At 43.1% G+C, this 27,858-nt stretch overlaps 1 long non-coding RNA gene across 1 annotated transcript in view; it reads right to left on the bottom strand.

Annotated features, from left to right (window-relative positions):
* The window catches only part of LOC142467303 (uncharacterized), a 59,294-nt gene that overhangs the window by 13,637 nt on the left and 17,799 nt on the right, over positions 1–27,858 (bottom strand). Inside the window, exon 2 of the long non-coding RNA XR_012788357.1 lies at positions 21,948–22,152. This is a non-coding gene — a long non-coding RNA (uncharacterized LOC142467303). The remainder of the gene's footprint in view (positions 1–21,947; positions 22,153–27,858) is intronic.

Here is a 27,858-nt window from a genome sequence, read left to right on the forward strand (position 1 = left end):
TTCAAGGTTAGAACGTATGTCATAAGGGTCCCTACCTCTGCTACATCCAACCCCAGTTCTCCAACTAACCCTTGTAATCGTGCCACACCACCGAATAAGAGCCCCACATACCCGAAGCCACAGAAGCTCCTACTAAGTCCATCACTGGACCGTCCCAAATTCCCACAAGTCTACTCCCACTTCGTCTGCCTCTGGTACACATTTCCGAAACTCCGCCATCTGTAACCAGGATAAAGAATCGTAAATGTTATATGCAAACCCTGGAGCATGTTGCGCCTTGAACTCTATGTTCAAGTGCAGACAAGAAAGCACAAAGCTGTGCAGCAACCCTAAAACAGGGGGGAACGTGAACCAAAATTATTTACTGCTTCCACCACCCCATGTTATTGGACAAGAAGATAACCTCCCTGTTTGTGAACAAGTGCCCCCACAATCGCACCGCGACCAGTAAAGGGAATAGCTCTAAGAATGTCAGGTTCCTAACGAGATGAGTCTCCTACCAGTGGGCCGGCCATCGCACCGTGCACCATGCCTCATTGAAATATGCCCCGAAACCCACTGACCCTGCTGCATCTGTGAACAGCTGCAATTCCACATTCCTAGATGGATGCCCCCCTAACAATTGCCACCCGTTATAATTCTCTAAGAATTCTAGCCAGACCGCCAGATCATTGCGGATATCGGCGGTGACCCAAATAAAATGGTTAGGGCATCTTGTTTCCACTGTGGCTGCTGCCAGCCGCCTTGAAAACACCCTCCCCACGGCATAATCCGAGCCGCAAATACCAGATGGCCAATCAGCGATTAAAAATGATGTTGTGAGGTCTTTTTTAGGGCCATGAACTCCTACAACAGCTTTTTAAACGTGACAAGCTTTTCGAGAGGGAGCCTGTAGTCCATCCTCACTGAGTCAATCTCAATCCCCAGAAACCTAAGAACCTACGTTGTATGCACTATCTTCTCACCAGCCAATGGGACCTCAAACAGGTGTGCCATGGTGGAAAATTTAAACAGCCACCTAGCACACATCTATTCCCCCAGGACCCACGAACAAGAAGTCGTCCAAGTAGTGCATGATCCCTGCCACCTGCAACCTCTTACGCACTACCCACTCAAGAAACGTGCTAAAGGTTTCGAAATAAAAACAGGAGCGTGCCGACCATTGGCATGCATCAATTGACTAAGTATTGCCCCTCAAGCATGCAACCTAACAGGTGGAAACACTTCAGGTGCACTGGCAGGAGCCGGAGTGCAGATTTAATGTCAGCGTTTGCCAGCAACACCCCTTTTCCGATTCTTCCTACTAGCGCCACTGCTTGGTCGAAATCCGCATAACTAAACGAACACACGTCCCGATCGATACCGTCATTCACCGATGACCCCTCTGGGTAGGTCTGGTGCTGAATCAGGCTAAATGCCCCTGCCTCTTCCTTGGGAACCAACCCCAATGGTGAAATCCTCAAGCCAGGTAAAGGGGGGGACAAAAACGGGCCCGCCATCCTACCTAACTCTATTTCCTTACTCACTTTCTCCCTAGCAACGTTACCAATGTGCCTCCGGTACGCAAACCCAATCATGTCCTGGTATTTAAAAAGTGACGAACATAAGTGGGGAGCCCACTCCCCAATCATCACAGCCAGAATCGTAAAGGCCTGCGCCCAATTAGTAAAATCACTTGGAAAAAGGTGTCTCTCCACATCTTCTTTTCTGGCGCCCCTTTTTTAAACGACCTTGCTAGAGCTTCCTTATTGCTTGGAAGCAACGGTAGTAGCTCCACATATTCACCAGCCCAAATATTTATTTTTCCTCGATCAATAGATGCATGCCTAACAGGCTGGCATTGCACATGTACGTGTCCTTGAATGCCCGTCCACCAATCTAACCGCAACCGTCACTGTGGCTGACGTGGACATCACAGCGCTTTCGAATTTGATTGCTGGTATGGCCGGGAAGTGTGCCGCTGGTGTAGCAACCAATAACTGACCTGCTCCGTCCCTGGTGGCTTGCCTGGCTTCCACTGAAGACACGCGGGCAGTCATGTACTGGGCGCCCCTGGTTCCCCATGCAACTTCCGCCCCGAAATTGCACATGCACATCCTGTACTAACCCCCATCACCGGAAGGCCAGCACAGGGGCCCCCGCCTGAGGCTCCAGGACCTGCAGCATCCCCCTCAACGTTGCTGCCATCCCTGATCCTCCTTCCACTAGGTGACACCACCTCCTGGACCTGTTTGGGTCCGCCGAAGACCCTTAAACTTGCTGGGAACATCTGCTGCAATGCCCCTGCTATGCCTGATCCTCTTGATCCCTAAGCCAGAGTGTCCCCAGGGATCCTGCCCGCAGCCAATTACCCCTCCCTCTGGGTATTGACCCCTGACCCAGAAAAAAGAGAGGCAAAAGAGTCAGACATATGGGGGCCCGTCAGCTTTTGGGGGTGCCATGTTTGTACTCAGCAACCCCCTTCTAGCCAATGACTGTCTCTTACCCCTCGCCACCCTCCTCTACGCTTGTGTGGACCATGTCCCTGGCTGCATTACGGACCGTGTATCATGCTCCACTACCGCTGGTTCTTCCTTGTAAAAACATGTGGGTGGCCTTCCTAGCTGCCTTGAGCACCGCAAAGCTTGCTGTGCCGTCCTGCCACCAGCACCTGGGGCCGCTGCGCAACGCTGCCTGCAATCGCCACATGTGGCTGTCTCTCCAACATGCCGCCTGCAACCACTGCAGGCAGCCATCTTGCCACCATGCTGCCTGCAACAGTCACAGGCAGCTTTAAAGCCATCAAGCCGCCTGCGACCACCGCCGGCGGCCGGCTCAAATGTTTCAGCGTCACCCTGCCTATTGCTACCATTGCTGGAGGCTGCCGCCCAACTTGCAGCTTCTTATGCTGACTGAGCCTATCATCGCACCCCTTGCAGCATGTCCCCACTGCCTGCATGCCTAACAGGCAGCCGCCATCCCTGGCTGTGGCTGCCCTCGTCGCTTGGCGACTGCCAAGCGTCCGCACCAGCGGAGGTGTATTTACCTTGTCCGCTCTCCTGGCCCTGACCACGCCCATGGGCTTGTCCTCTCCCATGGCCTTGTCTATTCCCTAGCAGGCTGGCCAGCTGCAGGCCCAACCAGCCTTCTTACCAGCTCAGCGCCTCTGCCTGGAGCTGAACTACTTACTCAAATAACGACATCGCTAATGGTAAGAAACCACTGGAATCGCTCGTGAATAGTAGCTGTGTGTGTGTGCACATGTTTGCGAAGCTACAGTATGATTGCTAGCCACACCAGTGTGTGCACGAGTAAGCTTCACTATCACCCTTTTTTTGGATGGAGTGGTGAGCGTGTTTATGTAGGCTGCCAGATAAAGCAACTTTGCCGCGTGTATTGCGCCTGCGATGGAAATACAAACAAATCAAGAAGAGAAAGAATCACCGCCTGGCCAATGAGAAACTCCAACTGAAATAAACAGGAAATATTTAACCGCTATAATTAATCAGCAAATTTACTGTGCTAAACAAACGTGATTCGTTGCAACCTCCCATGGCGCTTCCAACCACCTCTGTAAAGGAAGATTATAGGTGACAACCAGAACCCCTTGCGTTAAACTTTTCAAACAGTAAATTATCACTTTTATTCACCGTCCCACCAGCATATATCCCACAGTGTTTAAAATAATCCATAGTTACCCAACTGGTAAATAATGGGCTGTTATTATTTAAGCGTGTCAGGGCCTTTGTAATGAATGTTCCGAACAGCTTTTAATGGGGGGCTTTTATTAAAATGTATATATTATTTTTTGTAGACCCTTTTAACCCAGTGACCCCCCATGACCACCCACTCATCTGCTCAGCCCCCCCTCCCCCCCCCCACCTCTCTCTCTCCACCGAGCAGGGAAATGTGAGACTGGGGGCGTGGGGGGGCGGGATGGGGAGGTGGACAAATACCGCATGGCACCAGAGGTGTGCTGCAGCAGCACGGCTGTATCCTTCCTGGCTGAAATCTGTCCGCAAGTATAGTCCGAGCAAGAATACAATACAATAAACCAGATCCAAGTTGTGCAAGAAGTGATTTCCCAACATAATAAGTAGGATCTACCACTTGCTTTAGGATTCATAGATTACAACAAAGCAGTCTACAACTCAGCAGTTTCCATGTGTTATACAGTATTAATGTATATCAACCATTATATTACATGATGGTACAACCAAGTTGTGCTGTGGCAAGGGTAATAGACAGTGACACCTTGTCCCCAAAGCTTTTCACAACAACACTAGAAGAATTGTTCGACATTGAATTGTGTGTAAAAAGGAATCAAAATAAAGGGTGAATACTTGAGTCACATGATTTGCATCATTATTTTTGCCAGAAGTCTAGGTGACTTCCAACACCAATCAGAGAAGTCACCAAAGCAAGTTAGATGGTGGGCATCTACAGAATGTGATTCTTGGCAAGTCCAAAGAAAGGTTCAACAAATATGTCAACTCTACCTATATGAAAGTAAATTAAATATAATGAATATGTAGGTATGCTGGGCACAATCCCTGAAGAGACCATTAAAAAGAATGAATAGGTTGGAAAACAAACAAGTCTGTGACATACCAAGGGTGAAGAAATTAAAATGGCAGCAGGCCAGCCATAGAGCAAACAGAAATTACCATCCAGGACATACTTGAAGATGAGAGGTAACTCTCAATGTATTACTTCCAGGTTAAACTTTTATAAATAAATAGATAAATAAATAATTTAGTCGAAGATGGTAATCTACTGCATTCCAATTACCAAAGGCCAAGATGGGGAGATGAAATTAGAATATTTGTTTGAGCAATATGGAGAAGAGAGGCTGGCAAACTCAGTAGCTGAAAGATCAATGAGGCAGGCCTTCTACCGTTTACAAGCAAAAACTGGATATGATCCATTTACATGCATGTGTATATATTTATACCACATATCCAGAATGTGAATGTTTACTGAGCAGACTACAGGTGGTGGGGTCTTTCAAGGAACCGTTATCTCTAAAAGGGTTCCTTCGAACGAAGGTCGCGCCAACGCAGAATTCCCAAACCGTTTAATCCACTTTGAAGTGGGAACCATGCAATTTACTTTTTTTTAAAGCTTTTTTTCTTTAACACCTTATACTTACAAAAAATTCAAATACTTGTGGGAATATGGCCACGCCCACCGCTCCGGTTACAGTGCGGCATTTTGGGCACCGGCTCCCTGGGAAATACATTTTTCAAAGTTGATTTTGCGTGGTTTTATCTGGGATTTATTTTCTATGGCCCTATTGTTTTATTGCTTTATGTCATGCTTTTTATTACAATGTACATTATGCCCTGTGTTTATCCTCACAGTAGGCCATCAAAACTGGATTAAACAAATATAATAAAAAGTCTACAGGTCTTCCAATGTTTTAATGAATAGGTCATTCGTTCCAGACTAAATGTAACACTGCATAGAAAAGCATTCATTTCCTGCATCTTATACTACATGCATATAGTGATATGTCTCAACATTTTTGCTATATTTATTCCCTTTTACTACATACAGTAGCGACATACTTTATTGAAGTAAATGCCGGCGGCATGCCGGGATCTACCCCAGCTGCCGCCAGTCACAAACGCGCGCCGCCGCGTTTCCCCCACGCACCCCCCCTCCACATCGCGCGCAATTACCCCCCCAAAGACACCCCGAACCCGGCTTCTACTCTGCCCCTCTGCTTCCCCGCACCCCCGCTTACCTAGATTTGAACTCCAGGGGTGTCGGGGAAGCCTGGGGAAGCCGGGGAAGACGGGGAAGCCGGGCGCGCATGTGACTGTGACGTCACAGTGCGCCGCCACGCGCCGCGGCTACCCGCTTCCCAGCCTCATACAGCCAGCGGCATTTGCTCGAATAAGAGCTGCCGCTGCTGTATGATACTAACAGATCTACATTTCTAATTTATTCCTACACATTAGTTAGACAACCACATATTTTAATTAGATATTCACAATGTAAATCAGGGTTATGATAGTACATAGAGCAGGGCTGGTAAACTGTGTCTGAGCCACTGATTGAGCCACCTGTGCTGAAGCTGGAATCGCCTTAAACCTGTTCTGTTGGGGAGTCTTGAGGACTGGAGTTGACCCCTACTGACATAGAGGGTTATTAAAGCAAGTACTGTATCTCCCTGGTTGTGGACAAAATAACCTGGGCGCCGTGTTAATCACATGCTGTATTGTACAGTGACGATCCTTGGTTTGGATTTCCTGCCATAGTTTTGCTTCGTTTATTTTTTTGCTCAGGAAAGTTAGCCCAATACTTCTATTAGGTTTTCAGGGAAGATGACAAAACTAGGCTCTTAATAATAGATGCAGTTTCCTTTTATTCAGGGTTTGTTCCATCATTTTGTCTCATTATGCCTTAACGCTGTGAGCCCTTATAGGAAAATGACATCTATTATTTAAAAATCCCAACAGAAATAGAAGAAGGCCAAATGCTTTGCATACTATTTCGATGCACATACACACTCACACACACACACAACGACATACACACACAAAGACACACACTTAAATTCACAAACACACACATACACACACATACATGCATACACACACCCACATACATCCACATATAAAGACACATACATAAAGACACATACATACATACATACTGTACATACATATACACACACACACACACGCGCGTACATACACACTATAAGTTTTTTGAGTTATTGAGTTTAGGAGCGACGTGAACAAATCTATTACATTTGTGGCGGTTATGATCACACAAAATAAGATTACATTGAGCTAATTCTGTCCCTTCTGAAACTGGGCTGCAGGGCACGATGATCCAGGTCAAATGAACCAAGATGAATGTCTTACATCATTAGCCGATGGGATATTATGGTTCAGTCTTAATATAATAGTTTGTTTTAAAGGGTTCTGCATGTTCCCTAATAAGGAAGAGATTGTTTAACCCTTTCATCTTGGAGACAGATTTGTAGCAGTCCAACATTTTTTAAATGACCTTTTGTAGCTGTCCCTGTACAGACCTGCATGGCAAGAATGGTTCCATGATACTATATATTCATGCCGCTGTAATCCTTTTCTACAGCCTTGGGGTTATGGAAAGCAGGAACCTCCTATACTTTTTGTTTTATGATCATTTATGCCATCGCTGAAATGAGAAATATCCTCGATCATGAGACCTTCAATAGTTCCTCCTGAAGACCACCAGTTCTCAAAGAATGTAATATTGTTTCATCTCTGCTTCCTAGTAACATATATTTTGACATTTGGGCACATGAAGAGAATAACAACACATGTGTACATATTCCCTAATACGACGAGTATGCGTCATTCATGAAAGTGTGAAATTCCCAAAACTACCAACGTTCACAAAACCTCCATGCACCTCAATGAGGGATAACCCTTTCCTCCAAAATGTCTCCACACGAAATAAATACATTCGAAATGCTCTTACAATCCAGAAACTATTAATAAGGGACACATTTTCCAGCTTTTCTTGAAGTACATTTTTGCCAATACATTTGGGGAGACATTTTTTTTTTTAATGTCCAAAAAGACTTTTATGGAAAAAAATACATTCTACACATTCCTAAGTTTGTACAATAATGTCTTAATTCACAAGCAAGGTACAGTTATTGCTGATGGTCACATTAACCTCCTTCAGAAGCAGAAAGAGAAAAAATGACCACAGCTTCAGAGTTGGAGACTTCCAGAAGATGGGACACTTTTTGTTTTTTCCCCTTGTATATCCTTTTATTACAAAAATATCACATACAGTAGAAACAATATTGTAAAATAAGCCTTAATTATACATATGTCCAGTCAGACTACAGTATAGTCAACATGATAACCACCATTTGAGCTACTGTAATAGAATGACAACTGGCCGGCTAAATCTTAAAATCACGTGCCTAAAAACATGTTCCCAACTGTATATAGAGAATAGTACAAAAAGGAAAGCAGTAAAGAAAGAAAAGAGAATGTGGTAAAATAATATTAACATAATATAACCTAGATAGTGTAACAGGACCTTAACCCCTGTCTTAAAGGGCTTCAATAGAAAGCCTCTGTTGGTCAAAGGGATACATCAGGGAGCTGGTTAATTGCAGCTAGAGACAAATAACCAGTCTCCACCTGGCTAATCAGACAGGTACTGTAGAAAAGCCTCCTGCTTTAACTGCAGGGGATCTCTTGAACACATAAGGATTGTGTTGCCAGCAAGAGACTCACAGATTCTCTTGAGCCCAGGGCTGTGCTGACATCAAGACACCAGGAACCAGCCTCTATTACAGGGCACAGCAGACCCTGGAACCCGCCAGAGGGTGGGCCCTCAAAGGATCCCCACCCAGAAACTGACAAAAAGAGCCCCCAGCTTACAGGTACCTCTTTGGACTTTGGGGTCATAGGTTGGAAACAGGCCGATCCTCCTAGCCCTGCAGATAGGGACTGGGAGAGTGAGTTAGGCCACGCTTATACTGCCGGCGATGCGACGTCGCACGAAAACAAACGCATTGCCGCCGAGTGCGCTTATAGTAAGCACGATGGCGACAATGCAACGGAGCGACGTCGCCGTCGCGAAAACTGGCAGCCGGCAAAATTTGATTTTTCAAGGGCTGTCACCTCATGTGACGGCCCTTGAACCAATCAAATGCCCGGAAGCCCGCGACACCGCCACCCAGTGAAATATAAGCGCGGCCTTAGCCCTTACACAGTGATAGGATGTTTATTTATTTGTGTGTTTCCTTAAACTGTATTGTTTAAAGTGACGGGCTTTAATTTCCCCGAATCTGTCTGCCTGGTTGTACCGCTACACATGTCGCTTACAGATGATATCACAGAGGAAAGATTATTATTTATCTATAGCTAAATAGTTTGCAGCACTAGATATGCGATCACGTGGTCGTGACTGGAACCACCTATGATGCCCAACAAAGAGTAGCCTTAACTGCTACTGGTGATGAGCTGTGTATGTGATCTCGCATACAAACCAGCAAAAGGGACTTGATGTCCACCACCGTAACGGCGCATGTAATGTCCACCAGCATGCCAGCGCTTGTGATGTCCACCAGCATGCCAGCCTTTGTGATGTCCACCAGCATGCCAGCCTTTGTGATGTCCACCAGCATGCCAGCCATTGTGATGTCCACCAGCGTGCCAGCCTTTGTGATGTCTACCAGCATGCCAGCCTTTGTGATGTCCGCCAGCATGCCAGCCTTTGTGATGTCCACCAGCGTGCCAGCCTTTGTGATGTCCACCAGCGTGCCAGCCTTTGTGATGTCCACCAGCATGCCAGCCTTTGTGATGTCCGCCAGCGTGCCAGCCTTTTTGATGTACTGATAATATCATAACAGTGCTGTAAAAATTAGGTTAGCTGAAATGTAGGGTACAGTTGTACTTTCTTGCTCTTTTGAATAGTAAAGAGATCCATAGAGGTTATAGAAAGAGCATACTTTTTAAAAGCACACTTATTTTTTTTTGTTGCTCTGCTGGTTATGGTTTATCTTGATAAATACACATACTGTTTTTAACACCTTTATCCTTGAGATATTGCCATACAGTAGTTCATTGTAATATTACCATGTTAGCCGGCAACATGACATCGCATCTCACAGTTGAACAATGTAAACTTCTTTGCTGGAAGTAAAATATCGCTCGTTACTGGGCTGTCTTACCATTAAAAATAATTGTCCAATAAATTATCCAATATCAAATGAAATATCCGAAAACAGATCTCTTGGCACTTCATTTATGCATTGTAAGGCAAAATAACAATAACTTTCATCTACAGTACAGTCAAATTTAAACATACTATGGATGGAGAATGTTAAAGTACAGTGGTTCTCAACTCCACTACTCAAGAGCCACCAAAAGGTCAGGTTTTAAGAATATCCCTGCTTCAGCACAAGTGGCTAAGCCAATGACTGAGCCACTGATTGAGTCACCTGTGCTGAAGCAGGGATATCCATACAACCTGACCAGTTGGTGGCCCTTGAGGACTGGAGTTGGCCACTCCTGGTATACCACATCAATGTGTCGGATGGATCTCGTTTGTTTGTTCTGATGCATTTATATCAATTTAATCTTTGCATAGCTTGTTAGAAATTAAACAATAATAACACATATAATACTAGGAAACCAGTGTACTTCATCGGCTACCTCGAAATCTGGCGCATAGCCCATACAGTATTCTAATCTGGACCTTGGATGTATTCCTGCTCAAATGTTTAGAAAAACTAAAAAGTGTTTCATTTTCTTCAAACACAATAACTTACAGTATATCTTACATTGTGAAACTAACATTACAAAATAGTCTGGGGAAACAGCATGGATACTGTATCACATAAACCCCATTTACAAATCCAAAATGGATTCTAACAGACATACAGTAATGGACTTTGAATCACAGAAATCTATTTTCAAACCTAAGTTGACAAATTTGCCTCATCGTACCTAAACAATAAAATAACCCAAAGGCTTAACATTGCACGACAACTCTTAAATATGCTTATTTTTGGCACCTTTATGTGACGTGAGTTCTTGTTACAGTTCATGAATTGTACGAGCTTCCCTGTGGTTCTATATTAAGGTGTTTTATGTAATACAACAGTAAGTGTACTATGTTAAATAATAGTAATGCCCTCACCGCCATTGTTAGTGTTTCACTACTACTACACCGACAAAATTAGAATAACTGACCATGGAAGACGTTATGCTCAGATCTTTCTACTCCAAGCAGCAAATATGCAAAAATCCCAGTTACTTTCTTTCCTTTGATCCACTGTGTTACAGATCCCACTCTGGTATAGATCAAACTGTCCCGTGATTATGAGCTGATTCAGAATTGTATTAACCTTTTCCACTATTTTTTTAAGGCATGGAGTGGACCTTTATACCCAGTGAGATGTAGTCACCGTAGAATCAAATTACTGCACTTTCCATTGTAACTGTGAGAAATAGTCTGAGAATTATTAACCGCTTATTGCAAGAAATTTGCTCACCAGTTTTACGCCTGGCCATCTTTTTGGCGCAATACGTGCATCTCAATAAGTGGAATTTGGGGAGATTCTGTAACCAGAAACCCGGCAACAGCACTACATCCATGCTTATTACCAAGGAGCAGTTTACTAGTGTGTAAACACATTGGGCCTTATTCAGAAAGCCTCGATAAGGCCCTTATTGAGCACTTATCGACCAAAATGGCTACTCGTATTCAGAAAGCCTCGATATGTGCTCGATAACGGCCTGTATCGACGCAAAATTTTATCACCCACAGAAAATTGCCAACTGAGCAGCGATCAGCCGCTTATCGACCATTTTCGGAGGGTTGATAAACTCGCGCGATTCAGATGCCCGCGAGTCGGCTGTCGCGGCCTATCACAGCCCTAAAAGGCGTTCTTCTCCCCAAATCCAATACACCACAAACTTTTTGGTAAATTGGTGGGGATATGGCCTCGATGAGCTGCGATGTGTCGGGACTTAGAAAAAATCAGGCCCCTTTCCTGCCTCGCATTGATGCCGCGGGTCTTCAGAGCTGATAGCCATTAATAGCAGCTCCTGACCTCCCTAGCATGCATCCGAGGCAGGAAACATGCAAGAACAGCAACTTCATTATCTTAGCGGCTAACCGCTAAGGCAATGAAGGGGTTAAACACCCGTGCCAGGCTTACTGTAAGAAACATACAATACAATACAATACTGTGGCTAGCGAGGGTGGGTGAAGGGGGATTTTGGCCCTTAGTGGCTGTTTAGGCATTGGGGATAGGTTGCGGGGGGAGTAAACCCCTTCATTACCTTAGCGGTTAATACCGCTAAGGTAATAAAGGGGTTAACCCAACCGCTAGCCACCCGCAAGGTCTAAACATCCATCCTTAGGGCTAATACCCCCTTCACCCATCCGTGAGGCCTAAGCACCCAACCCTGACTGACTATACCCACCCTGTACTCATTGAGTAGTATAGTGATACATCATACCCATATAATAATAATATGGGCATGATAAGCCTCTATAGCACTCAATGGGCACCCTAATTACAACACATTAATACACAAGACACACAATAATAAAACCTAACTAAACTCCAAAAAAACACACTTCACTAAATAAAAACAGTAGCCAGCTAATCCAATCAATAAAAGCAATTACAACATCAACAATGAATTAATTAAAACATTACCCAATCAAACCAATTAATTCCTAAACCAACTCAAAATGAATAGTAACACTAACCAATCCAAACAATGAATTACTCCAACATTCATGAATGTAACCAATAAAAGACAAAGAAATAAATTAAAACAATCTCTGAGGTAACCATAAAAAACATTAGCTAACATAATATAACATTAAATACAAGCGAACACCAATCGCAAACCTTTTATTACATTAAGCATGAACAAACAAACAATCACATCCACATAATAAAATGCAATGAAAAAAAGCAACAGCAATAGCAAGCGAGAAATGCCCCCCTAATATTGTCATAATAATGTATTAATCTGTACCCTAAAGAGGTACAGATTAATATATTATCAGTCAATGTGCCTCCCCCCAAAAATAAAAAAACACATCCAAAGATTAAACCTGTAAAAAGAGATATTTACAAACATTGAATATAATACTTACCATTAGAAGTGGTGGCCCTCCGACTCCCGGGGTAACAGGAAGCTCACGTACCTTAAAGGCCTCCAACAGCATCCGATGCCATCCGCCATGAAGATCCGGCTCAGGTACCCCAATCTTCTTTTTTCTTTCTTTAATCACCTTCTTCTATCTACATCTGTAACCATTTCTTGTTCTTCTTTATCTTCTTTCTTCATCTGTCAATCCAAAATACCCCATATTAAATCCCAGCCGATGCTGTCTCGTCGGCTTCTTGGGCTCAAATGAGGCGTCACGGCCTTAAATAGGGCTTGTGACGTCACATTTAGCCTCAAAATGGTTAACAGCCACCTGATTGGCTGTTAAAACCATGTTCCGACTGAAAATTTTTTTTTTGCCGTGACGTCACTTAAAGGGAATGATGCAAGCCAATCAGAATGGCTGTGCTTCATTTGCCTTTAAGATGACGTCACAAAGCCGGCGTCACATGGTATTTCAGCCAATCAGATCGTGGAAACCAATTCCACACTCTGATTGGCTGAACTACCTTGTGACACAGCGGCCATCTTGGATTTAGTGACGTCATGTTAAAGGGAAATTAAGCACAGCCATTCTGATTGGCTGGCATCATTCCCTTTAAGTGACGTCACAGCAAAAAAAATTGTTTTAAGTCAGAACATGGTTTTAACAGCCAATCAGGTGGCTGTTAACCATTTTGAGGCTAAATGTGACGTCACAAGCCCTATTTAAGGCCGTGACGCCTCATTTGAGCCCAAGAAGCCGACGAGACAGCATCGGCAGGGATTTAACATGGGGTATTTTGGATTGTCAGATGAAGAAAGAAGATAAAGAAGAACAAGAAATGGTTACAGATGAAGATAGAAGAAGGTGATTAAAGAAAGACAAAAGAAGATTGGGGTACCTGAGCCGGATCTTCATGGCGGATGGCATCGGATGCTGTTGGAGGCCTTCAAGGTACGTGAGCTTCCTGTTACCCTGGGAGTCGGAGGGCCACCGCTTCTAATGGTAAGTAATATATTCAATGTTTGTAAATGTCTATTTTTACAGGTTTAATCTTTGGATGTGTTTTTTTATTTTTTGGGGGAGGCACATTGACTGATAATATATTAATCTGTACCACTTTAGGGTACAGATTAATACATTATTATAACAATAATTGGGGGGCATTTCTCGCTTGTTATTGCTGTTGCTTTTTTTCATTGCAGTTTATTATGTGGATGTGATTGTTTGTTTGTTCATGCTTAATGTAATAAAAGGTTTGCGATTGGTGTTCGCTTGTACTTAATGTTATATTATGTTAGCTAATATGTTTTATGGTTACTTCAGAGATTGTTTTAATTTATTTCTTTGTCTTTTAATGGTTACATTCATTAATGTTGGAGTAATTCATTGTTTGGATTGGTTAGTGTTACTATTCATTTTTAGTTGGTTTAGGAATTAATTGGTTTGATTGGGTAATGTTTTAATTAATTCATTGTTGATGTTGTAATTGCTTCTATTGATTGGATTAGCTGGCTACTGTTTTTATTTAGTGAAGTGTGTTTTTTGGAGTTTAGTTAGGTTTTATTATTATGTCTTGTGTATTAATGTATTGTAATTAGGGTGCCCATTGAGTGCTATAGAGGCTTATCATGACCATATTATTATTATATGGGTATGATGTACCACTATACTACTCAATGGGTATAGGGTGGGTATAGTCAGTCAGGGTGGGTGCTTAGGCCTCCCGGGTTGGTATCGGGTCAGGGTGGGTTAACCCCTTAATGACTATAGAGGTTAGTAACCGCTAAGGTGATTAAGGGGTTAGGGACCATTAGAATGTCTTTATTATGTATATATGCTTTCTTGCTACGGAGGACAGAGGGACCTGCTGTTGTGGTAAGTATAACTGTATTTATTTACTTTATTTTTCTATGCTAATGCAGTGATTAATAATTGGCAAATAATCTATTATCCATACCTGGATAATAGTTATTTTGCCCATTACTGTACTGTATGGGTTTGGGCGGAACATTTCTTTAATAGTGTAGATGTGCAGGGGGTTTCCGGAGCTGAACCACGTTGGTTTTATGTCCAGGGACCCCCTGCTTCCTGAGATACAGGCACCTTTATGGGGTGCCGGTATCCCTCGGCATTGAAATATCCCGCGTCACGTGACCGGGACATTTCCTTGCATAGGAGATACCGGCACCCCATAAAGAGGCCTGTATCTCGGGAAGCAGGGCATCCCGGACATAAAACCAACGTGGTTCAGCTCCGGAGACCCCCTGCACCTCTACACTATTAAAGAAATGTATATTTAAATAAATAATTTTTGGGTGACATTTCCGCTGTGAGAGGCGGCTCTCTCAGAGCAGCTCTCTCTGCTGCAGAAATGAATCGCCGGTTTAGGCTTTTCAGAGGCTCGATGCTGTTGCTAGCAGCAACTTGTCCCTTTTTGGGAATTTTGCTATCACAGGTAATCGAGGCTTTCTGAATACCGTGATAGCAACACCCAAACAAACGGCATTTTAAATTTCCTGGCGATTTTTTTCATCAACCCTCTCTGAATAAGGCCCATTGTCCCTTTATATAAAAGGAAGAACCTGTTTACATTACATTGTTTCAATGGGAATTCTTGTGATTGCTATTTTTATCCTATGTTATTCTGCATGAATGCAGTATTTTAGTCCATTGCTGTTTTGTGTATACCACTAATCGCATTGCCATTTATATTTACTGATAAGATCCATTATTTAACCTAGTTTCATGTATGCAAATGAAGTAACAAAGCATAATATTCCAATTAAAAAAATATTTTATTTGGTAACTGAAATTGAGAACTATGTTTGCAACTTAGCTTTATAGCGTACAGACTTGGGATAGCAGCCAGTCAATAGAATTTATGGTTTATCCTCTTTGTGCTTATATACAGTACTTGTAATATAAATTGTTTAGTATGGATCGTACCTGTGGTCAAAACACAACATTGCAGCTGGACATTTTCCAAGCAGAATAAAGAGCTGTTGATTTTTTTGATGGCTTTTGATTAAATCCTGCATGTTGCAGGCTTTCACAGATTACTATAAAATCAAATTATGAACAGAAAGGACGTAAATCTCTCCTGCCTCTTCCAAAAGCAGATAAAATGCAGCATGTTTGTTTTTCATGTGTCTGTGGCTTATCAATACCGTTGTCAAAAAAAAAAACAACTTATGTTTTCAAGCAGACTACAGGTGGTGGTGACTTTCAAGGATTCCATTATCTCTAAATGGGTTCTTTCGAGCGAAGGTCGCGCCAACGCAGTATTTCCAAACCGTTTAATCCACTTTGAAGTGGAAACCACGCAATTTACTTTTTTTTTTTACTTTTTTTCTTTAACACCTTATACTGAAGAAAAATTTAAATGCATGTGGAATTTTTTTTTCTCTTTTTAAGGGTCATTTTTATTATATAGTTGTAACAAAATATCTTTGCATTTTCTCTTTCACATTCAAATAGTACTTTGTGATGTGTTATTTTTAAAGCTTTCCATTCATTTTGTTGTTACATGAACATTTTAGAGGTTGTACAAGGCTTCTATGTTTACCATCAAAATTACCGAAGTACATGTTTTGCTGCATTAACAACCTTGTTATCCTATTTTGGTTGCATAATACAATACAATGCAGCCAAAAAACAATGTCAAATTGTGAGTGTCTCAAACATACTTTATTAATGTGAGGTCGTATCTCTTAGAATTTTATCCACAATCTCTTCTCTCGTTTCATGTCTGCACTGAATATGTGCCATGTTTTATGTCTTATTTCAAGTTTGCATGGAGATTCTGGAATACAAATGTGACTCTTACTATGCTATATTTCTATTGTATCGAATTATACAAAGGAGCTATTACCAGTCTACTGAATCCTTGGGGAAGTGTTAAGATATTGTGACACCAATAATACAGAATATACATTGCTCTATTAACTAGTGGTACATGCTCTCAATACACAGGCTAGATAAAGTATTATCTGCTACCAGCGTGATCCAGTTGAGATAAGTGGCCTTGTTTTAGCAGGTGGCTTTCTTTTCATATGCTAAAATTGAGCTATAATGCAGTTTAGCATTCACTATTTAATCCCACCTCACACCTCTCCCTGCTCCTTTACCTTTACCCCTTAAGAAACTTCCCCTTGACTAGAATGATGAAGTTGTGAATGCCGAGAGACATTTAATAAAATGGCACTTTATCCTGCATTTCCTTGTTATTGGTGATTTATGACAAGGGACCAGCTATGTAGGAAATCATTTCAATTCTCCTTCTTCCGTTTGTAGTTCAAAGTGTTTTATTGAAAACACCTTGGCATCGCTGGGCTACCAGTTTCCCCGCAGGAAAGTGTTTTGAACCTGGACATAAATCTTACGCGAAATAAGGGGGAGCAGGGGAGGTTGGTCTGTCATGCTGGCACAGATGCTCACCTCTATGTAAATGTGTACAGCCTTGTGTTTTGTGAAGGCCCCCTGAGAACATCTTTTAAATGACATTTTGCAAAGTCAAAGAGCATAGTCATGCCTAAGAACAGAATTAAATATCCTGCCTGGCAGGCAAGGCCTTCTGAAGTTTTTCTCTTTTGTGTGGCAATCAAAAGTTTACAATATATTTTGTACATCTTTTTATCTCCTGAAAACATACATTCTGTAAGCAAAAGAGAAAATGGAGGATGTAATAGTCCTGTAGTGTTTAGAGGATTGGGAAGTGTTACATTTGCATTATCTTGGTTTTACTTTTATTGTTTTTTTTATGCACTCCGTAAATAACACAATAATAACATAACAAAGAAACGATGCAAGTAATATATATATATATATATATATATATATATATATATATATATATATATATATATATATATATATATATACACCTCTTATGTAAATCAAAATCACAATATTATTAAGAGCCAGAATGAAAAAATAAAACGAATATTATTAAAATCTATTAAAGAATAAATCTTTTAAAAAGTCCATTAATAGTTCCTATTAAGTATTAGGGTTTTTTGGGAATATATGCTGTAAAGGGATCCCACATGTTTATAAAACAAATCTTTTGAATAAAGCAGGGTTTTCTTATTATAAAAACTTGCCAGATATTATTGTGCCACAGAAGGAATTATTGAACGCTTCCCGTGTGATGTATTCACTAGTTTGGCAGCTAAAGTAACAAAAAGAACGAAACGGGCGTTTTGAATATTTGATGAAGTTACGAGACAAAAAAACCTTTAACCTTTTAATTACATGTTGGATAGACTTGCAACAAAATATAAACTGTAGTAATAATCAAGTAATCCAGTCAATGAAAAAAACAACGGAGCACAGCAGCAAAGGAGGGGCAACAATACTAAATACAGAGTATCCACTACTTGTACTGTATGCCATGGTGTAATTTTTTTCATTAAATTCATTTTAACATATCTCTAGTATGGTAGCCCCTCCTTTGCTGCTGTGCTCCGTTGTTTTTTCTCTTTGACTGGATTACCTGCATCTGCTTCGCAACATAAGGCGTGCGCAGGTGGAAGGGACAGCATCTCGTGAGCACTAACATGTACTTACCACACTACTGCGACATTCAGTGGGAGTACTTTGCTGGACATTGCTTCTTTAAGCTCTAGGGAGGGGGTGCATTTAGCAAGAGAACCAGAGAGGGCTGCAGAAAACAGCTATCATCTTTAATATCAACCAGGCCATTTATATAATACCCTCCCTTTTTCTGAGCATTTATCTGTGAATATGCCTCAGATCTCATGATGCCATTAGAATCCTTTCTCCAAGCAAGTTTACTACATCTGCAGTTCATATACTGACACTTTGTGACCATAAATCGGTAGCACCGATCTACAGAACATTGTTCTTTTTTCATCGCTATAGTAATAATTAGACATTTGAAAATTAGAGCCGCAAATTATTTGCAGGTTTTCAAACAAATTTCAATTCGCAGACAGACAGGCAGCTTGGACAGTAAACAACATTGTCCAAATCCTCATGAAACCGCTGCCAGTTTCCCTTTGTGCAAATGTATAGCGTTTTGATTCTTTAATATTTAAAAATTAGTTTTGCCAAAAAATGACCTACCCTTAGAGGGTTTTGCTGGAGAGGAGAAAGAGTCCTATTTTACTGGAGCCCTTAGAGGGTTTTGCTGGAGAGGAGAAAGAGTCCTATTTTACTGGAGTCCCAAGTTCTATCTATCCCCTCATACCTTCAAACACATGGAGGGAGACACACCTGGGATATATGCTAGTAGGATAATTACTTCTATTAGAATATATCTCAGGTATTTCAGGTGGACTCTTTTGAGTACAGGTGTCTGTCCACATGTTGTTGAAGGGAATATACTAAAATTAAGAAGTCGAAGTCTCTCTCTTGACAACAAAAACATGTCAGGGTCTGGAACTTCTGGACGTATTGAAAGTATAAATGGTCACAATCGAATGTGCAGTGGTGGAAGGAGATATTGCATCTACACGAAGGTAGGCGAATGTCTCTTTTTCGATTCGCAGTTGCAAAGAATCTGCAAATTTGAAGGTTGCCCCTCTCTAGAAATAATTAGCCAACATCTCTAACATTCAGCGGTAATCTGAATTGCAATGAGGTGTGATCATTGGGTACTTTATGCCATTGTTCGGATGGGCGATTAAAGCCTATATCTCTTTCTCAACTGTAACTTGAACAATTTACTTGCATCTTACCAGGTGACCAATATGACCAAGAAGTGGAATATCACAGGATTACATCTATAAATAGATTCCTTGATTTACCCATGCCTCGAGCTGGACCCCTCTCCCATTCCCAATAAACACACCATACAACTTTTTAGGAGAAATTACCGGCCACAGCTTTATTACCACAGATAACTATCTCATATTTATCCCCAACTGGGGACCCAGCCAGATTGCTTCACTCACACCTACCAGAGCTCATGCTCATCTAGCCATTCAGTACCTTAGTCTGAATGCACAGAGCCCCCATCAGAAGATCACTACCACACCAACCGTGCCTAGTCTGGAATGGCACCGCTTTCCCCTGGAAGATCACTGCCATTCCGACCGTGACAGCCTGGAATGGTATCACCTTCCCCAACTAAAATACTTCAGAGGTCTCAGACCTCTCAGCAGGAGCCAATACTAACCAAGTCCCCCTCCCAGAGTACCATTACTCCACCAACACATTCCCCAAGCTGCGACGAAACTAAGCAAAATCCCGATCTTTTCTTCCAATGTCGACATCCCTTATGCCAAAAAACATGGTCGGAGGTGGGAATTTGCTCCAGTAATTTCTAGAAGAAAGAGGAAGCGAGGCTCCCTCCCCCTTGTCTACAGTACCCCTTCCTTAACCAATCCCCATGGCCTGACATCATAGCACCATAAGGGGAGAGGGACCCCTCTGCATTATGTCATACCCCCCTTTCCTTACAAGTGCAGGGCTCTCTTTCTCTGTAATAGCAAGTGCAGCAGGATAGCGAGTCAGAATGGTTAGCTGTCTGGGTAACCTTGTATCTTTTGGGAATTTGGGTGGAGATCCCAGAGAAACGCTATAGAGATTGGGAATTTACATTAGGAAACCAATAATGGTTTATTCAATTGAATGGCCATCAATGAATGATGATCTTTACACATTTAAATGAACAAATCCTTGTATTTCTAACTTGCAAGTGGCACAATGGTTAGAGATGTGAGAATTTCTTTGTGCAATTGTTCATGTTTTTTTTGTCTCCCCCCCTCAATTTAGCATTTTTGCAAAAAATGTTCCGAAAACTTACATTGTATGCGTTAAAAAAAAAACTCCAATACTTATTCAGTCCACTGAAACTGACTGAAGAAATAACCTATAGTCTATGGCAGAGGTGAGCAAATCCAGTTCTCAAGAGCCAACCACAGGTCAGGTTTTCTGGATATACCTGCTTCAGCACAGGTGGCTCGGTCATTATGACTGAGCCACGGATTGAGCCACCTGTGCTGAAGCTGGGATATTCCCGAAAACCTGACCTGTTGGTGGTCCTTGAGGACTGGAGTTGCCCATTCCTGGTCTACAGAGTTAATTCCTATCACCTCATCATAATCTCATTAAAGTGTGAAATTGATCCCTGTGCATTGTTTACTACAACGAGAGATTAAAATGAAAAAGGTTTTGAAAGAAATCCTCTCTTGCCCAAGTATGAAACTGTACAAACCCATTGTAAATGTATGCACTGTATTTGCTACGCTCATTGGTTCTGAAAATGGCTTTTTACACTGGATTTAATTCTCAAATCCAGAATAGTTGTACATTGTTCTGTGAGGCCAGAGGCATGATCTTGGAGTGTCTAAAGCTCGCACAAAATTTAGATTATGCATTAAACAAATTAAATTTAGCTCTGTCCTGTTGAAATAGCTTGTTAGTGCCATACTGACATTGAGATGCATGGACCTCCCTGCAGCTCCATCACCGCAGATACTGTCCCGGGCACCGGGAACAGCATGTCTTGCTACATCTGTATGTGCCGAAAACTGTAGGTTGTATAAATGGTGTTCACATACTATAATTTCCTACTACATTTGTTGTCAATATGTCTGCCTCTTTATAATGTAAAGAGTTAATGTAGGTGTATTAAAAGAAGAATTGGGCAAAGTGTTTTGAGCTGAATGTACATACAGCTGTTGCCAATGTTACTTCACCCTCTGGCGCCCTCCTGTGGATACATGTGGCACACTCCCGCCCCTTCACATGCCGCTGATTCTCCCACTGGTGCGCTGAGTACAGCACAATATGTTCTACAGTTTGACATTGGCTACATTTGCATGTGTTACTGGATCAATTATATTCTTATGAAAATATGCTGTTAATATTTGGTTAATTATTATTATTTCTCTCCATGCGCTCCTATTTTTGTGCTTAATATTTGGTTAAGAAATTATGTTTCTGTGTTGGAACTATGCAATAGGTTTTCTAGAATATGTACTGTGTGTGTCCTTCATAGCTGCAGTTTATGCAGTGTGTGACACCAAGAAATACATATACTGCTGCCTGATTACTTCAATACTGGTGTAAAATAGTGATGAGATTTCCAAGTAACCAAACGTCTAATAGATCCTTAAACTATGATTTACATAAACTCCATAGGACCGACTCTTGTAGCTTGCCTTTCAGTTTGAAAGTGCTCAATTGTTTTCTGGGATGAAGGCAAAGTCATTGAATGAATTAATTCTCAGAGTTTTTAACTTATTTACAAATAATGTGGCATCACTTGTTAAATGTTAATGTTCTGAGCATATGGCTGATGATGAGCAATGCAATCATTCTAAATGCTGGGCAGTCGTGGAATGGCTTACCTCGTCCTGAGACTAAGGCAAATACTGCAATATGTCTCTCGCTCCAATAGTTATTCCAGTCATCAAGCTTCCTAAAGGCCACCTGGGCATATTGTCTCTGAAAGCTCAATGCTGAGTATTATTGTCTTGTTTTTAATAGATGAGAGAGAGGCTTTACAAAGTGTCTTATTAAATGAACAAGTAGTGGAAATATACATCTTGATGTCTGCAAGGACGAGAGAAATTGGATTGCCTGTTACAGAAATTCCTCATACTGCCATGACTTTTACTTGAGTTTTAGAACATATTAGAATGCATCAAACAATGAAATGCTTCAACTTGTATAATCTGTACAGACGTGTACAGCACGAATTCGCATGTGCAAACAATTTCACCATACAGTACCTTCACAATCTTTGCACTTTCGTTGGTTTTGTCCATACAATTCCACCATGATGCCATTAGAGCACGCACAGTACCGTGTAAGTCCATTAAAAACATGCATTTTTCTTAATGTTTTATTTATTTTTTGTCTTGTTTTATCCTGGCAGTGGTAAGTACAATTTTAATTTACTTTATGCTGGCTGGGTAATGTTTTATTTTTAATAGGAAAATGTGCTATTATCCAGATCTGGATAATGGGGATTTTGCCAATTACTGTACTGTATGTGTTGGGGGGGGGGGGTAGGATTGTTGGGGGTAGAGGGGGTGGGTAGTAGGGTGCCCATTCATTGCCATTGGGGTTACCTTTGCTCCAATTGAGGAGGTAACCACACTGGCAATCAATGTGTGTATTGGTGTTTTTTCTATTTGTATTTTAATGTTTATTGGGGGTAGAGGGGGTGGGTGAAGGTGGTAATTTCCCTGGGTGGGTGGTTAGGCTTCTCAGGTGGGTAGTGGGAAGGGTTAACCCCTTCATTACCATAGCTGTTACTACTGCTAAGATAATATAAAGGGGTTAACCCCTCCTGCAACCTTCCTGGTAGACCAAACCACCCACCCTGGGGCAACTACCGCCTTCACCTACCCCCAATAAACCAGATACACTGTGGCGTAACCCTTCATTGCCTTAGCGGCTAGCATCTCCCTGCATTGTTTAAATGTCGTGGTCACGTGGGCCGTGACTCAGATGAATTTAAACATGGCATACTAGGGCCTGTAACTCGGGAAGCAGGGGGTCCCCGAGGCTGAAATTAATACTGTTCAGCTCCAGAGACCCCTTGCTTCAATACTGTGTTATTAAAATAAAATAAAAGCCGCAAGTTCGCCTTTTAGAGGTGCGCAGGAAGAGTGACTGATACTGTCTCTCTTACTTTGCATCTCTTACAGAGAGGTACAGCCCGGTAGGATTCACACAGCGTGAGTCCCATTCAGATGCAGGGAGACCCGCTGTGTTAATCCCGATGGACCTTTAGTCTCCTTACTAGCACTCCATGCGCACAGATGTAAAAAAAAAAGTGACTGCAGCGGATTTCGTGAGGACATTGCGACCGACCATAATATTGCATCTGTATGTCTTTTATGAATCCATTGACCATAATTCACAGAGCATGGATGGTATAGAGCTTGTAGAACAAAGTTCTGGTAGATAGTGCTGCAATGACCAAGGTAACTAATAACATAAATAATACAAATAATCTTGATTGAAGAACTTCCTCAAACAGTAATCTGCAATATAAGTGAGTCCTGGTATACACAGGTAAGCGCTAAGCTGTGAGAAACATGTATAAGGTCCTGGTAGGTGCTGTAGATGGGAGATATGAGAAATCCCACTAAATCACTTCCGATTGGGACTGCGTCTCAAACGCTACCATGTACCATGTGTATTAAGTCCCAGTAAAAACCAACAAAGGTGTAACTCACATGCAGTAACCGGATGTTCCTCCGTGGACGTGCATCCCCTGGAATCTGTAGATGTGTGGTTCCCGAAGGGAAAGGTGAAGCGGAGCACAGCCGTGCAATCGAGGGGTAAATCCAGGATAACAGCCAGTCTGATAAAAAAACTTCTTTATTGGGTAAACGACAGCATGGTGCAGAAAAAGGTTAAGTAGTAGTAAGTACTCTTTGACGAAGCGCCAATCGTGGCGTGAAACGCGTAAGAGCAACCTTTTTCTGCACCATGTTGTTGTTTACCCAATAAAGAAGTTTTTTATCAGACTGGCTGTTATCCTGGATTTACCCCTCGATTGCACGGCTGTGCTCCGCTTCACCTTTCCCTTCGGGGACCACACATCCTGGATGGTATAGTACTCAGTACTGCATTGGGTTCAAAGATATCAAGATCTTGTTCGTAGAGATGGAGCCCTGGTTATTGCTTTCACTGGTGCATTGTGATGAGAGGTTATATTCTGCGTTAAATCATGTGTGGTCAATTAAAGCTTTTGATCGTATTTGTATTTATTGTACACTGTACGAGGGTTTGTTCACATTCTTTACCCATCATAACTTTTTTAATGTCTGGCTACTGTATACCCACGTACCAGCTTCATGTTGCAGAGCCAGCAACCAACCTCATACTGAGTGATGAGACCCAAAAGGTTGAAACAGCTGTCAGTTAGTAGGTTTACTGGCTCTGCACTTCTTTACTCCAGACTGTGCTGAAAAGCTGTGTAATATGGTAGGCATAAGCTTATAGGGGTCCATGTTAAAATGGATGAGAGGTAAAGAGTGACACACTATGCTCATTTGCATGTCAATACCCAGAATCCCTGGCTTCAGTGGAAGCATTGTACTGTATGCAAAGCGATAATGGGGTAAGACAGGGTTGCAGACCTGTCTGATTCACTCAAATTTATCACAAGTGGTATTTTTATTTGCTTATCATATTTATAAATTAGTACACTATTTTCTTCCTCCTTTTTTATATCTTACATCTCCACAAGAACTAACCAACAGTGGAGGTGCATCTGAGAGATGCTGATTAATGCCCAGAAGCTCGCAAATGTTAGCATACACTTTTTGGAAACCCACAGAGAACCATTGGGTTGCTGGTGTGAGTGAAACTTGACATGCCAATGTCCAGCAAATAACTGGATTCTCAAGGCTGGTTGTGTGTGCCGATTACAGTACTGCCATTTCAATTCCAGATCTAAAGATGTATAATCAGACTTGTGTACTTCTAACTATACCGATAACATTATAACCATACTTTATTTATTTTTTACCAGCATTTGAACATGTGTTCAACAATTATTTTACTTTATTATGTGTAATAATATTTATGCACTATGCAGTAGAATGCTAAATGCTTCAAAAAGTGAGTGAGGGATTAATTATGTTTGAGTTCACCTACATTTGTGATATATATATATATATATAAATATATATATATAGTGTTCGACAAATCACCCAAAAATCTACTCGCCCAACCAAAAAATCTACTCGCCACCTAGTCCCGCCCCCAACTCCGCCCCTAGTCCCGCCCTAACTCCGCCCCTTGTCCCGCCCCCAACCCCGCTTTAAAATAAAATATATAAATAAAATACATTTAATAAATTCCTAGTCAGAACAACATTCGTTTTTGACATAAATGTATTTATTGTATTACATTATACTACAATTAGTCGTGTGTGTGTGTGTGTGTGTGTGTCTCAATGTCGGATCTAGAAATAAAAGCCAGATGTGAATGACTTAACCAGTGTCTGGACGTCGGCGCTTCACAGAGAGAGAGAGAGACAGACAGACACACACACACACAGAGAGCGGCACACCCACACACACACACACACAGAGAGAGAGAGAGAGAGAGAGAGAGAGAGAGAGAGACACACACACACAGAGAGAAAGAGAGAATGACAGACACACACACAGAGAATGAGAGACAAAGAGAGAGTGCGACAGAGAGCACGAAGAAGAGAGTGCGACAGAGAGAGCGAAGAAGAGAGTGCAACAGAGAGAGCAAAGAAGAGTGCGACAGAGAGAGCGAAGAAGAGTGCGACAGAGAGAGCGAAGAAGAGAGTGCGACAGAGAGAGCGAAGAAGAGAGTGCGACAGAGAGAGCGAAGAAGAGAGTGCGACAGAGAGCGCGAAGAAGAGAGTGCGACAGAGAGAGCGAAGAAGAGAGTGCGACAGAGAGAGCGAAGAATAGAGTGCGACAGAGAGCAAAAAAGAGAGTGCGACAGAGAGCGAAGAAGAGAGTGCGACAGGGAGAGCGAACAAGATAGTGTGACAGAGAGCGCGAAGAAGAGAGTGCGACAGAGAGAGCGAAGAATAGAGTGCGACAGAGAGCGCGAATAAAAGAGTGCGACAGAGAGCGCGAAGAAGAGAGTGCGACAGAGAGAGCGAAGTAGAGAGTGCGACAGAGAGCAAAAAAGAGAGTGCGACAGAGAGCGAAGAAGAGAGTGCGACAGGGAGAGCGAACAAGATAGTGCGACAGAGAGCGCGAAGAAGAGAGTGCGACAGAGAGAGCGAAGAAGAGAGTGCGACAGAGAGAGCAAAGAAGAGAGTGCGACAGAGAGAGCGAAGAAGAGAGTGCGACAGAGAGAGCGAAGAAGAGAGTGCGACAGAGATAGCGAAGAAGAGAGTGCGACAGAGAGAGCGAAGAAGAGAGTACGACAGAGAGAGCGAAGAAGAGAGTGCGACAGAGAGAGCGAAGAAGAGAGTGCGACAGAGAGAGCGAAGAAGAGAGTGTGACAGAGAGAGGGTGACACAGAGAGAGGGAGAGAGGGAGAGGGCAACAGAGAGAGGGAGAGGGTGACACAGGGAGAGGGTGACACAGGGAGACGGAGAGGGTGGGTGACACAGGGAGAGGGTGACACGGAGAGGGAGAGGGAGGGTGACAGGGAGAGGGAGAGGGAGGGTGACAGGGAGAGGGTGACACAGGGAGAGGGAGAGGGTGGGTGACACAGGGAGAGGGTGACAGAGGGAGAGGGTGGGTGACACAGGGAGAGGGTGACAGAGGGAGATGGTGGGTGACACAGGGAGAGGGAGGGTGACACAGGGAGATGGAGGGTGACACAGGGAGAGGGAGGGTGACACAGGGAGAGCGCGAAGAAGAGATTGCGACAGAGAGAGCGAAGAAGAGAGTGCGACAGAGAGAGCGAAGAAGAGAGTGCGACAGAGAAAGCGAAGATTAGAGTGCGACAGAGAGAGCGAAGAAGAGAGTGCAACAGAGAGAGCGAAGAAGAGAGTGCGACAGAGAGAGCGAAGAAGAGAGTGTGACAGAGAGAGGGAGAGAGGGCGACAGAGAGAGTGAGAGGGTGACACAGGGAGAGGGTGACTCTGGGAAACGGAGAGGGTGGGTGACACAGGGAGAGGGTGACACGGAGAGAGAGAGGGAGGGTGACAGGGAGAGGCAGAGGGAGGGTGACAGGGAGAGGGTGACACAGGGAGAGGGAGAGGGTGACACAGGGAGAGGGAGAGGGTGACACAGGGAGAGGGTGACACAGGGAGAGGGTGACACAGGGAGAGGGAGGGTGACACAGGGAGAGGGGGAGGGTGACAGGGAGAGGGAGAGGGTGGGTGACACAGGGAGAGGGAGGGTGACACAGGGAGAGGGTGACACAGGGAGAGGGAGAGGGTGACACAGGGAGAGGGAGGGTGACACAGGGAGAGGAAGGGTGACACAGGGAGAGGAGGGTGACACAGGGAGAGGGTGGGTGACACAGGGAGAGGGTGGGTGACACAGGGAGAGGGTGACAGAGGGAGAGGGTGACAGAGGAAGGGAGAGAGGGCGACAGAGAGAGGGAGAGGGTGACACAGGGAGAGGGTGACTCTGGGAGACGGAGAGTGTGAGTGACACAGAGAGAGGGTGACACGGAGAGAGAGAGGGAGGGTGACAGGGAGAGGCAGAGGGAGGGTGACAGGGAGAGGGTGACACAGGGAGAGGGAGAGGGTGACACAGGGAGAGGGAGAGGGTGACACAGGGAGAGGGTGACACAGGGAGAGGGAGAGGGTGACACAGGGAGAGGGAGGGTGACACAGGGAGAGGGGGA

This window comes from Ascaphus truei, chromosome 16 (genome assembly GCF_040206685.1).
Source record: "Ascaphus truei isolate aAscTru1 chromosome 16, aAscTru1.hap1, whole genome shotgun sequence".
Classification (NCBI taxonomy): Eukaryota; Metazoa; Chordata; class Amphibia; order Anura; family Ascaphidae; genus Ascaphus; species Ascaphus truei.